This window comes from Mustela erminea, chromosome 17 (assembly GCF_009829155.1).
Source record: "Mustela erminea isolate mMusErm1 chromosome 17, mMusErm1.Pri, whole genome shotgun sequence".
Taxonomy (NCBI): Eukaryota; Metazoa; Chordata; class Mammalia; order Carnivora; family Mustelidae; genus Mustela; species Mustela erminea.
Window position 1 is genome coordinate 12,354,901 of NC_045630.1, and position 13,153 is coordinate 12,368,053.

Below are 13,153 nucleotides of genomic sequence, written 5' to 3' on the forward strand. Positions count from 1 at the left end.
CGAGACCCAGGAGATCTAGGCTTGCCTCAGAACCCACATTCCTGCCTTGAAAAGAAAACAAGCTGAATCTGCTTTCATTTTTCTCGAGGCAATCAAGGATTTGAAATGCCGTAGTGTATTTGCTATAGTGAGAGTCTGCGGCTTGGCGGTGTGGAGCCATGCTGTGCAACAGAACTTTCTGTGATGAAGAAGGGTTCCATACGCGTGCCGCTCAGTACGGAAACCACCAGCCATGGGTGTTTCCTGGGCTTCTGAGGTGTAGCCAGTGTGACCAAGGCACGGAGTTTTGTAATTAATCTGAATACAGGTAACCATGCGGAGTCAGTGGCTATGGTATCGGATGGCCCAAGTTTAGAACCTAGACCCCGAGCTGGGCAGATTTGTGGCAGGCAGAACACGATAGTTACCTTTCCTGAACTTCTTTTCTCTCTTCTGTGTAACGGGGACCATAATGACACCTGGCTCACAGGACGGATTTGAGGATTATGTAAGTAAATGAATAGAAAGCACTTAGCACAGTGAGCACACTATGAATACCGGCTATTATCATTACTCTTTACAAACTCTAAGCTTCAGGGGCCTTAGTCATTTGGTCATCAAATATTTGAACACTTACAATATTCCAGGCACTGGAGATGCAAAAATGAGTGAAAGATCCTGCCCTCCCGAGAAGTCTCCAAATGACTGAGGGAAACTGACGGATAACCCAGGGCTGCGAGGCGGGAACAGTGGGAGGTCTGGTGTTGCGGGTCCCAGAGGAGACCTTCAAAATAGCCTCAGCTGGGAGGAGGAGGTCGGGAAGGCTTCCTGGAGTAGGCAGCGTTGCTTTCCTGACACTTACTGACCCAGCTTGATCTCCTCGCTCCAAAACCCACCACCACTTGACCTTGTCTCTGTAACTTTCTGTTTTAGTTTCATTTCCTGCTGTCACAATTTGCCACTAACTTAGTGGCTTAAAATAACACATTATTATCTTGTTATTCTGTAGCTCATAGGTCTGAAATGGCTTTCACTGGGCTAAAATCAAGGAGTCAGCCGGGCCCCACTCTTCTGGAGGCTCTAGGGGAGAATCTGCTTCCTTATGTTTCCCAGCTTCTTAGAGGCTCCCTGTGCCTTGGCTCATGGCGCTTCTTCCAAGTTCAAAGCCATAGTAGCTTCCAACCTCCTCTCTCTGTGTTTTTCTCTGTTTCTGTCGCTGTATCTCATTCTCTCCTGCCTCTCTCCTGTAAAGACCCTTGTCATTACTTTAAAACCACCTGGATAATTGAGGACCGTCTACCATCCTTTCTGCCAGGTAAAGTAACACACCCACAGGTTCTAGAGATCAAGACATAGACGACATCCTTTTCCGTTTGACAACTTTACTGACATAAAATTCACAGAGCATACAGTTCACCTGTTTAAAGTGTGCAATTCAAGGTGGTTTTTTTTTGTTTTTTGTTTTTTTAGTGTATTCACACAATTGTATCACCATCGCAGAGTAAATTCTGGAACATTTTTGTCACCCGAAGAAGAAACTTCAGGGACACCTGGATGGCTCAGTCAGTTAAGTGTCTGCCTTCCGCTCAGCTCCTGATCTCTGGTTCCTGGCATCGAGCCCCACACTGGGCTCCCTCCTCAGCAAGAATCTGCCTTTCCCTCTCCCTCTGCTTGTGCTCTCTCTCTCTCAAATGAATAAATAAACTCTTTAAAAAAGAAGAAGAAACTTTATACCTGTTAGCTATCATTCCTCTATATTCCCACACACCTTCTCCTGCCCTAAGCAACTGTTAATCTACTTTCTGTCTCTCTAGGTTTCCCTATTCTGGATGTTTCATATCCATGGTATTCATATAGTATGTGATCCCTTGTGCCTAATTTCACTAACCATAATAGTTTCCAGGTTTATCCATGTTGTAGCAGATGTCAGTATTTTCTCCTTCCTATTTACTATTCCATTGTACGGATAGACCACATTTTGTTTATCCACTCATCCACTGATGGTCACTTGGGTTGTTTCCATCTTTGGCTTTTATGAATAATGCTGCTATAAACATTTGTTTGCAAGTTTCTGTATGGACACCTGTTTTCATGTCTCTTGGATATATGCCTAGGAGTGGAATCGCTGGGCAGGGTGTGGACATCTGTGGGGAGCATGGATTCTGTCTATCACACTCTTACTTCAAAATCTTGAAAGACTGATCACAGAGACCAGCCTGTGAACTCATTGACTTGGGTCTGGAGTGCAACTATGGCTGCAAAAGGAGGCAAATTCATAGGCACACACGGGGCAGTAGGTAAGAGAGATGGTACCAGTGACCCCACAGTAGGGAGCAGTCACTGTAGTCCTGCTCATAGTCCTCCCTAAAATGTTCACAAGCCATCGAGCTGGGTTGCATTTTTCCCTAGGACTCAGAGATGACTCCACAAACCTCTCCTCCTCCTGGAGCCAGTCTGAGTGGGTTCCTGCTTCTTACATAAGACACCAATAATATCACATGGTGGTTTGAAGGTTTGGTAAAGCTTCAATGAGGAAACTCATATGGAAGACGTGAAGTACTTTAAGACTGAAGATGGGAGGGGACCCAGGTTGAGCTCAAGCTCTGTTGAACGGGATCCGAACATGGGAAGCCCATGAGGCCTCTGGCAGTGTGAGACCAAGCAGAGTGGATGTGCTAAGTGCTGGCCCTTCAGAAGGAGACAGAAGCAGCTCAGGGGAAAGCCCTAGACGGGACAGCAGTGGGAGGAGGGGCTGGTGGCCAATGATGCAGAGGGGACTTGCTGGGGACATATACGAGTCCTCTCTGGCCCTTTCAGGGATGGTGGTAGGAACTCTACAGGGAGCTAGGGGTGTGGCCAGGCAGGAGGGCAGAAGCTAGAGGGACAGAAGTCTTACAGTACAGTGCCCTACCTTCCAAGCCCCAATTTGGCACCCTCTCACTTGGTTTCCCACCAAAGAGAGCAGCGTGCCCAGCAGACTGCCTCCTGCAGACCACGAGAGTGGATACGTGGCATCTCTGCTTGTGCAAGGCCCAGGAGTCACTGCATGGACAGTGCCTTTCATTCCTACCCCCTCTGGATGACTTACAACCAAAGTTTCTTTTCAGGAGCCCACTTGAATTAAGGACTTGAATTCAAAAAAGTTAAGGTTTTTTGCAGGGAGGACAGAGGTTGAGTCAAATTGGCCCATCTGGTCAAGTGATAGGGTAGGGGACAGCAGAGGCTGAGGCCAGAAAGGAGAATTATCAGCTAAACAAGTTTTGTCATGGGGCGGGCCACTAGGAAGAAGGAAGGACACACAGATGGGGCAGGAAGAGGGAGATGAACTCAGGCAGGTCAGGTGGTCAGCGGGAGGATATTAGAAGGGGATGGAGGAGGGGGTCTGGGGCTGGGGGGTGTAAGCTGGGAGGTGCCTTATAGAGGGCACAGGAAGAGAGGCAGCCTGAGGCAATCATTTGCAGAACCATCACTCATTCACCCCATAACAAACATGTACTGAGCATGTGCTGGGCGCCAGACATCTTTCAGGCTCTGGACACCAAGGGGATGGGGGTGACATCCCTGCCCTTAGAACCAGGGCCCCATAGGTGCCCTGCACCCCATAAGGTGGGCAGCTTGCCCTTCTGGCTCCCCTTCCCCACCCACACATGCATCCTTACCTCCAGGGGAGTCCTCTTTCTTTGGAACCCATACATGGAGACATTTTTTACTGAAAAAGGATCACAGCCCAAGCTCTTCAGGGTCTCTGTCTCATCCTCCAGGCCGCTCCAAAGGGAGGGCCAAAGAGAGGAGCCCCGAGCTCAGAGCCATGGCCTCATGAGCTGACACGTGTCCCTGGAACCCCTGTCTCCACTCATGGGAATCTGCTGTCCTCCTGGAGGTGCCCCCTCCCCTCACCCCAAAATGCCCAGGTGCACAGACTGGCGAGCAGAAGGAGGGAAATCCCCCGAGACCTAGGGACATGGCAGGAGAAGTGGCCTGGGGTTCGGAGACAAAGGCAGCATGGGATAATGGAGTAGCAGGGAACGCTCCGGAGACCAAGACGGGTTCTTGATATATATCTGCTCTACGCCGCCGAAGACCTGTGTGCCACTGGGTGCGTAGACCCTCTGGGTCTCGGTTACTCTGCTGCCCAGATGAGGAGAGTGGCCCCCAGGAGAGATGCAGACGCCGCTGCTGGACAGTGTGGGTGTGACCAGCCCCAGGGGCAGAGTCCACCTGTGTAGGGGGGTAAATCCGGGGAAGGGAGCCCATCTCTTCCCTGAAGACACAAGCCATCACTTCTTCCTCGGGCTTTCAGACAGCTGAGCTTCCAGACTCGTCTAAAGGGCGGGCTGAGCTGTTTGCAAGAGGGATTACCACCCCGCCCTAAGCCTACTGAACTTCGCACGGAAGATGGGTTAATATTTTCCCTCCGGGAATCTTAAATCTGTACAGCACTTCTCAGTTTCACTGGAAAGTGAAAAGTAGTAAAGTAGCGAAAATAGTAAACCCATTTTATAGAGGAGGAAACAGAGGCCCAGAGAAGTTAGATTTTTCCCTGGGGCCACTTAACTGGGATAGACCCCTGGGCTGCCGGTGAGTTCAGGACTTTTCTACCAAATGGTGCCACTGCCAAGAGGGGACCCACAAGTCCCAACCCTCTGGCTTCATCCACAGTTGAGGCAGATGGGCACATGTGAGAGCCCTGGGCAGGCTCAGAATTTAGTTCCCCTTCTTGAAATATCCATGCAGCATTTATTTAGCCAAAATTTAAGAAAGCCTCATTTTTCTTCGCAACAAAAATCTTTCTTCAAAGGTCAAAAGAAGAGATTTGTGATATACACTAGCTGTAACCAAACGTTTTAACCTAATTGAATTTGCCTTTCTTTTCAAAATTTCCATCACTCATACTACTGGTGACTCACACTCACCAGGAGAGAAGTAGCGAGCGCAGATACAGTTACAAAATCTTCTTCGAAACGTGCTTTAAAATTCTTTCCCGGCATTCGTGTCAGCAAAATATTTCCCACTTTTCTGTGGTTTTGCTCATTTTCATTTTCTTCTACAGTTGTGAAACCAGACAATGTCTTGGGAAATGCATCAGTTAGGTGGCTTATGGCCATAAGAAACCCCAAACTCACTTCACCAATGAAGAAATCCATTGTTCCACAGATCTGGCTCATCCAGAGGTAGGAAGGCTTCAGGATCAGCTGGATCCAGTAGCTCAGCTCCAGTTCCCCAAATTCTTTCCACTGTGTTTTCCTCCAAGCCTTGGCTTCATTTCATGAGAGTAAAATGGTTGCAGTGAGTAGCCAGAAGGTGGAAACAGTCCAAATATCCATTGACAGGTAAATGAAATGAAAAAAAACATGGTGTACCTACAAACAGCAGAATTTTATTTCGGCCACATAAAAGAAGGAAATCCTGACATGTGCTACAACATGAATGAAGCCTGAAGACATTATAAGTGAAATAAGCCAGTCAGGAAAGGATGACTGCTGCATGATTTCACTTACATGAGGTACCTAGAGTAGGAAAATTCAGAGATGAAGAATAGAGTGGCGGTTGCCAAGGGCTGGGGACCAGGGTGTGGGGGAGGGGGAAGTGATTCTTAATGAGGACAGAGTTTCAGTCTGGGAAGTTGAAAACAGCTCTGGAGATAAAAGATGGTGAAGGTTGCACAAGAGTGTGGATATGATTGTATTTCACGTTACTGAGTTGTACATGTAAAAATGGTTAAGATGTTAAATTTTATGTTAGGTGTATTTTACCACAATTAAAAAATATATACACCAAATATATATACAGTGTATATACAAAAAAATACAGCCTCAGGACCCCCACCACTCTGAAGAGAGCAGTGTTCTTTTAAAGGAAAGGATGCCTCTTCTTCAGATGCCTTTAACAAATCAGCCCTCTGATTAAGGTCACATTTTCTGAGTCTTAAATCATCAGGGCCAGGAAAAATGCTCCGCACTGATTGGCTTCGGCCTATTTCCTGACCTAATCACTGTGACAAAAGGCTTGGGATTATCGTCTTTAGACCAGCCAGGTCAGCCTCCACGATAGGGACGGAGTCCACTTCCCCTGAACCAAATGAGGGAGGGGTTGTGGGGAAGGGAGGAGTGTGGGGTTACCTGGAAGGGTGGAGGCGGGAGGGGAAGGGAAAATGGAGGTTGGTGGGTGGAACAGAGAGTGCTGGCCATCTTCCAACATTCATTGTCCCTTTCTCCTGGACACCTGACCAGACTACATTTCCCAGCCTCCTTTGCTGTCATGTGTGACTTGGGACTAAGGACTCACCAGTGGAATGAGTAGAAGGTCTTGTTATGAATCTAGACGAAAGCCTGAAGGAAACAGGCCTGACTCCTCCACGCTCTTTTTACTGTTTCCCATAGCTTCAAACATGCAAAGGAAGACAAAGTTTCTGGAGGATGGTAAAGGAACTTACCAGAAAGAATCTGGGTCCTTAAATCATTGCCCTTAAAACTGCGACCACACACATCACCACTGTTACATGCATGAGGAAAAATTTTCTATATTTTTTCTTTTTTCTTTAAATTTAAATTCAATTAATTAACATACAGTGTTTTAGTAGTTTCACGGGTAGAGGTCAGTGATTCATCAGTCTTATATAATACCCTGTACTCATTATACCATGTGCCTTCCTTAATGTCCATCACCCAGTTTCTATCGTTTTTTAAAAAGATTTTATTTATTTATTTGACAGAGAGATAGAAAGCACAAGTAGGCAGAGCAGTAGGCAGAGGGAGAAGGAGAAGCAGGCTCTCCGATGAGCAGGGAGCCCAAACGTGGGGCTGGAGGTTCACGACCTCAGCCGAAGGCAGCCGCTTAACCAACTGAGCCACGCAGGCACATCTGGTTTCTATCATTTTTAAGGTGCAGTCCAGGTGAGCAAACTGCAGCTCATTGTCTGTTTTTATAAATAAAGTTTTATTGGAACATACCCAAGCTCATTCATTTACATATAGTCCAATGGCCGCTCTCGCCCTATGATGGCAGAGTTGCGTGGTTGCAACAGAGACTGTATCTTTATTGCCTAAAATATTTATTCTCTGACCCCTTAGAGAGAACGTTTACTGACCCCTGTCCTACCTCATTATTGGATGTCTTTGGTACAGCAGTGCAGTCTTCCCTCAGCTAATGCAGCGCACGCCCAGCACTGCTCACTATGGGACATACATGAAAGTGCCTTAAATTGAAATGATAAATTACTTATTACCAGTAGAAAGCACCTGTATATGCTACTGCCCTCTCTGGGTGGCTGCCAGTCTCAGGCGTGGTGACCTAAGCAATGTTGCACCAGACGGCCATGGGGAAATTTCAGCACAGATCAGCAGGCCGGGGAGACATACATATTTTATTCCTCCTGGGTAGCTTTGATTTCTTTGGCAGAAGCTGGACCAAATTTTATAGCACAGTTATGAGAAAAGACATGCCTAGAAATCTGGGTCGACTGGCCCCACGCTTATTTCAGTGCTGTTTGAGCCCCTTATAGATCAGCGCCCAGAATGCTGTCCATCTGGTCCAGCCCTTGAGATGCCTCTGGACACCGTTCTGGATGCTTCTTTTGGCTGGTTTCTGCTAACCCAGCTCTGGCTCTGGCTGACCAGGGAGTCTGAAGTATCAGCCCCAAGACAGCTGCGGTCCTCCTGGTTTCTCACAAGAGAAGGCTCTTCATAGTCTCCTTTGGGGACAATTCTGACCCACCAGTACAAGGAGACTGTGAGTCTGAGAGTCGTCTCTGAAGGGAAATACCCCATCGCGATGTAAGATTGGGGTTGGGTTGGGGTTGATGAGGGAGGGAACTTCCTCAGGTCAACACACTGGCCAGCAGCTGGCTTCACCCCAGCGCTCCAAAGGGGCTCAAATCAGCGCTCTGGAGTCAGCTGTGGGATTTGAATCCCAGCCTTGCCCAACCATGTGAATTTCTGCAAGTTACTTCACTTTCTCTGCTTCAGGCTGGGCTGTAACAGGGGTAACCGCTCTCACAGGGTTGTTAGAAACCTTACGTGACATCTTGCTCAACGAATGTGGCTCTGGCTCCAGAGGTTCAGACCTGACCACTGGTAGGTTCAAAGACGACATGGAATCACTGAAACATGTGAGTGCCGGGAGTTTTGAGCAAAGCAGGCGTGCCAGAAGGGGATGCCTGTCTGTTCCTGCTGGCAACCCCCGTGAGCACCGAGCGCAGAGCAGGGCGGAGGGGAGGAGTGAGAAGGGAGGCAGAACATCGCCTGGTAGCTTTTTTCCATTAAAAGTTACCGGCAAGGGAATGGGTGTTTGCCAGACCCAGAAAAGTAATCCCTGGGCCGATCTGCACTTGAACCTTGAACGCTGGAAATGGTTTACTCTCTTAACCAAGGGTGACAATCCAGTGCCACCAAGCTCTTGGAAAATGCTCATTCAAAGTTGCTCAGAAGGACCTGGCCAGATCTTTCTTATCCGTGAGACTCTGTTTCCCCATCATCTCCACAGGCAGGCCTGGGCTGGGGGAGCCCCTCGAACCTTCCCCCACACCACCTTGCGTGCCCCCATTATAAATTTATCTCACGTCTATTTTTGCAACGTGTTCAACAAATATTTGTTGAGCGCCTACCACACATAACTCTTTGTTTATTCTCTGTCCGCCCACTGGACTCCCTGAGTGAGGGCAAGGCGTGGCCACCCCCAGCTCCCGGGGGCCTGCGCCTGGCCTGGTCCGTAGATCTTCTGAGCATTCACGACTCTTACTCAGTGAATGACCGAGGCCCCCAAAGCTTCGCTTTATTCTTTGATGATTCCGAAGGATCCTCACGGCTACCATGAACTCGGTGCTGTGTTCCAGCCGTGACGTAATGCTGTCTACTTATCTAACAATGCTGTGAAAGAGAAAGTCCCATGCCACTTCTCCAGGCGAGGAAGTGGAAGCCCCAGCTCTCACCCTGCCTGACCTCACACAGCTCCTGGCCGGGACCCGTGCGGCCGGACACCGTTCACTCCCACCCACTGCTAACCAGCTCGACGCTAACCAGGCTGCCGCTTGCTGGGTGGGTACAGACATCTGCCTTATTTCAAATCTGTGACTTGGCTTAGAAAACCAAAGCAAGTGACTCTGATCATCTATGTTTTCATGATACGTTTGTGCAGGTGATTCTTGGGAGGGCACCCACCTCCGGGGTCAAATAAGGTCGGGGAATTGTTCACACCAAGGTCAAAATCTATGAAGCAGAGTGACCAAGATGACTTTCTTGTCTTAGGAAGACCAGATACATGGAGCCGATCTCCACGGGAAAGCTGTGTGGCTAGACGATGGGGCCTCATGAAGTCTTTGGATGATAACTTCCTCACTGGGGGAGCCTCCAAGTTGGGCCTGTGGGTTTCACTCACCTCCCTTCTGATAAGGCGGGGCTGAGATTAGGTCTGCAAGCATCAGAGTGCCTGCAGGGTTCCCATGCCTGAGGGTCAGCTGGCCACATCCCCTTCTAGAAGCCCCGGTGTGTGAACAAGCCTCTGGTAAGGCCTTGCACCATGACTGCCTGGAACAAAGGAATGCTAGGACCACCAACATTGATCCGCATTTTCTGTAAGTCAGGAGTTAGTCTTAAAAGAAAATGCCCCAATTTTGACCTCTGTGGGGTGATGGGTGGGAGAGGGAGCGGGAAGATGGAATTGAAAAATCCCAGAGAAACCAACAGTCCACCTGACGGAGGGAGAGGCTCCTTCTGCCTTCACCATCCCTGGTGACCGGAGAACAGGGTGAAAGTACTGGGGGTGGGGGTGGGGGTGAGGGGGACACAGGGATAGAACTGGGCCAGGACCTTCACAAACACAATGCTCAGCAGTCAAAGCAGGGCTTGGGATCGCCTGGGTTTCTACTCATCTTCTCAGAGGGAGTCCGGGACCACCCACCAGGGCAGGCGGTATGAGAGCTCTGTTTGGTTCTAGAACTTTCAGAACTTCATGCTTGCTATGTTGCTGATGGCTTGTCTCATTTCCTAGAGGAAAAGCAGCCCGGGAAGCAGCGTCTGTGAGCCTGTGTTGGAGGAGGAAGGTGGGAAATCAGCGTTGCTCCCACCAGCTCTGTCCAGGGCTAGAGGGGAAGTGACTGCCTTCCCCACAGAGGGGACCCTCAGCAGGGTCCCCAGGACTTGATCCAGGAAGGCAGGCAGGGGTCATCAGGGTGGCCTGTGGGCCTCAGAAGGGGCCTGGAGTGCTACAGGGGCAGGCTCTGGGCTAAGGGCTGGGGTTCCGTAATGACTAGAGCCCAGGATAGTAGAAACAGCCTCGTTCAAGAAATGCACAGATTTCTCTGTAGGAATCCCTCCACTGCCAGCCAGCAATCCACTAGCAGTGTGACCCTCCTCCGTCTCCACTGGTCATGTCTGAACCGACTCCAGATCTGACGGATGTCGCTCTCGCCAGCAAGAACGACCCGCAAACGTGATGAGGAGCAAACTTCTTTATTAGGGTTTCTTTTTTCTCTCCCTTCAAGCAAGTTTTGGCAATATATATATGTAGGCGGTCCAGCCCGACTATCCAATCACTGCCCTGTGCACGCGGTCTCCTCGTGGACCCTTACGTAACCGCGCAGGGCTCTATTGTTCTCAAGCAGTAATCATGCGTTTCTCTCTTGGCTCCTGGTGCTGTTCATGTATCAGCCACGAGCGCACCCAAACCCTACCTAGCCAATCATTCTCATTTCCTCAATCTTCAGGCATTTTCGTCTACGTGACTCCTTGCATCTGCTGGATGGCTCTCCACAGACGGACAGTACAGGCTCCATGAATCCTAGCTGTTCCAGGCCTCCCACCACTGTCCCCCAGGCTGGAAGGCTGCCCTCAGTTTCTCAGTCCAGGCCCCTCTTAAACGACACCAAGGCAAGGATGTTGGTGAGAACAGGGATGCGCTTGTGGGAAGTTCATGGCTGCACATGCGCCTGACCTGGAGCCTGCTCTCCTGGATGGGGCTAAAGTCCATGGACTCAGTGACCCAGAAAGCACGGGTGACGCCAAGGCTTGGCTCCTGGGTGTCCACTCCCCAGCACCCTTAGGCAGCCTGGAAGGCTATTCTGGAGAGATGTCCCCACGGTCATTGGCCAACACCCAGAATGTGCCAGCCTCCCCAGATTCCTGAGGGCCCCACTGGTCCCCTGGTCTCAGCTGGTGTCCACCCAGGGTGGGCTGTGTTCCTGAAGGACCTATGGCCCAAGAGCATGGCTTGCTTGGGAAGGAGCTGCCCCAACAGGCCAGTGTGGTGAGAGCCCTTGGTCTCTTCTGGGCTCACGCTACCTCGGGCCTGGCATCCAGCCCCAAGCTGGCTGCCTGCCCACTTCTCGAGTCTCATTTGCTTATCGCTGTTTGTTTTGGAGGCTTCTGGGAAACAAGTCTCCACCTGAGGGAAATCTTTGGCTCTGGGGACTTGTGACACCTGAGACTTTGAACTCTCAAGGAAGCCGGGCACACTGTTGGCCACCTCAGGCCAGGGGCGTGGAGACAAGCTTTACCTCAGCGCCTGGCCTTGCAGTGGGCTCCTCTCTGCCTCCTCAGCAGCCATCTCGGAAAGAAGACAAGGGGGCCTGAGACAGAGGTCATGGACAAGACCTGGGTGCTCTAAGTGGCCAACACCTGGTGGGGGGGGTCTGTGTCAATGTGGCCTCCTGCTCTAGCTGAAAACAGAAATTATAAACACTTTGTGTTTCTCCCATAATTTGTTTGGATTTGTTTTACTATGAAAGTCAATGACTAGGAACATGGGGAGAGCACGCAGCTCTTGGTCTTGGGGGTTGTGAGATCGAGTCTCTTGTTGGGTAGAGAGATTACTTTAACATAAAATCTTAAAAAAAAAAAACGTAATAACCAGAGGAAGATTATTCAAGTTAGCTGTGAACACGTTCTTGTAGTAGCCAATTAACAGAAACCCCAAACACACCCCAGTTTGAGAGGCAAGGACGGAAAAGTATTTTTTTTAAGTTTCTGCTCAGTAAAGAACTTTTAAAAACACAAATTATTTGGCAATGCCTAATTTTTTAAAATTGTGAAATAGATGTTTAAAAAAACGTTATTGAAATTTGGTAGAATCACAAAAGAAACAGGTTTCATATAATGAATTTGCAACAAAAAAAAAAAAAAAGAAAAAGAAAGAAAGAAAGAAAGAAAGAAAGAACAAACCCCTCAGGTTATTTCCACCAGAGATAACCATTCTGATATACATCTTGGTGTTCAAGTTATCATACTATATATATGTGTGTGTGTGTGTGTGTACTTTGCATCATGGTTAGTATTCTAACTAAGCATTTCCCCTGATCAGTCAATTCATGTTCATTGAGATGATTTTTAATTTTTAATGGCTGCATAGCCGACCATTGTATGTTTCAACAGAAAGTTTTTTTTTTTTTTAACCATTTCTTTTTTGACATTTAGGTTGTTCCTACTTTTTGTTCTTCTAAAAAATATTTAATAACTGTCTTTGCACATTTATCTGAGCACATACTCATACTCAGTGTGTGCTCAGATAAATGTGGTTTACTTAGGATAAATGGAGGTTTACTTAGGATAAACCTCCTATAAGTGGAATTTCTGAGTCACGGTGTAAGAACATTCTAAGGCCCGTGGCGTATCCCACCCTTGCTGGCTTCTCCTTCTGCATCCCCAGAAACCATTCCCACCTAGAGATCAGGTGAACGTTTAGTAATGTTATGATTTTGTCATTATACATCTGGATTACAGCCCATCTGGATTAATCATAATACTAATAATAATACTAGCTAACAGTTATCAGGTGGGGACTATGAACGGGACACAAGGCTGAGAACTTTACACGCATTACCTCGCATAACCCCTCATTACCCTACGAGGCAAGAACTGTATCTCCTTGGTATTAGAAAGACACAAACTTCGGATTTAACTTGGCACATGGGATGAAGTAGGGATCTAGTACAACATATTCATCACATATTACTAATTTCCTTTTATATCTAGGATCTCTTCCTGGGTTACTTCTTCTTCTCCATTGAGCTGCCTGTCTTGTTTTGGCCTTCCCTGTTTGTTTTTCTTTTAAGATTTTTATTTATTTATTTGACAGAGATCACGAGTAGGCAGAGAGGCAGGCAGAGAGAGAGGGGGAAGCAGGCTCCCCACTGAGCAGAGAGCCTGATGCGGGGCTCGATCCCAGGACCCAGAGATCATGACCT

At 48.5% G+C, this 13,153-nt stretch overlaps 1 long non-coding RNA gene across 1 annotated transcript; it reads left to right on the forward strand.

Moving 5' to 3' along the window:
- The first annotated feature begins 8,667 nt into the window (after positions 1–8,667).
- Positions 8,668–11,948, forward strand: LOC116576364. Its single transcript, XR_004280122.1, has 3 exons — positions 8,668–9,011; positions 9,112–9,547; positions 11,333–11,948. It is a non-coding gene; the product is annotated as an uncharacterized LOC116576364 (long non-coding RNA).
- Positions 11,949–13,153: the final 1,205 nt, after the last annotated feature.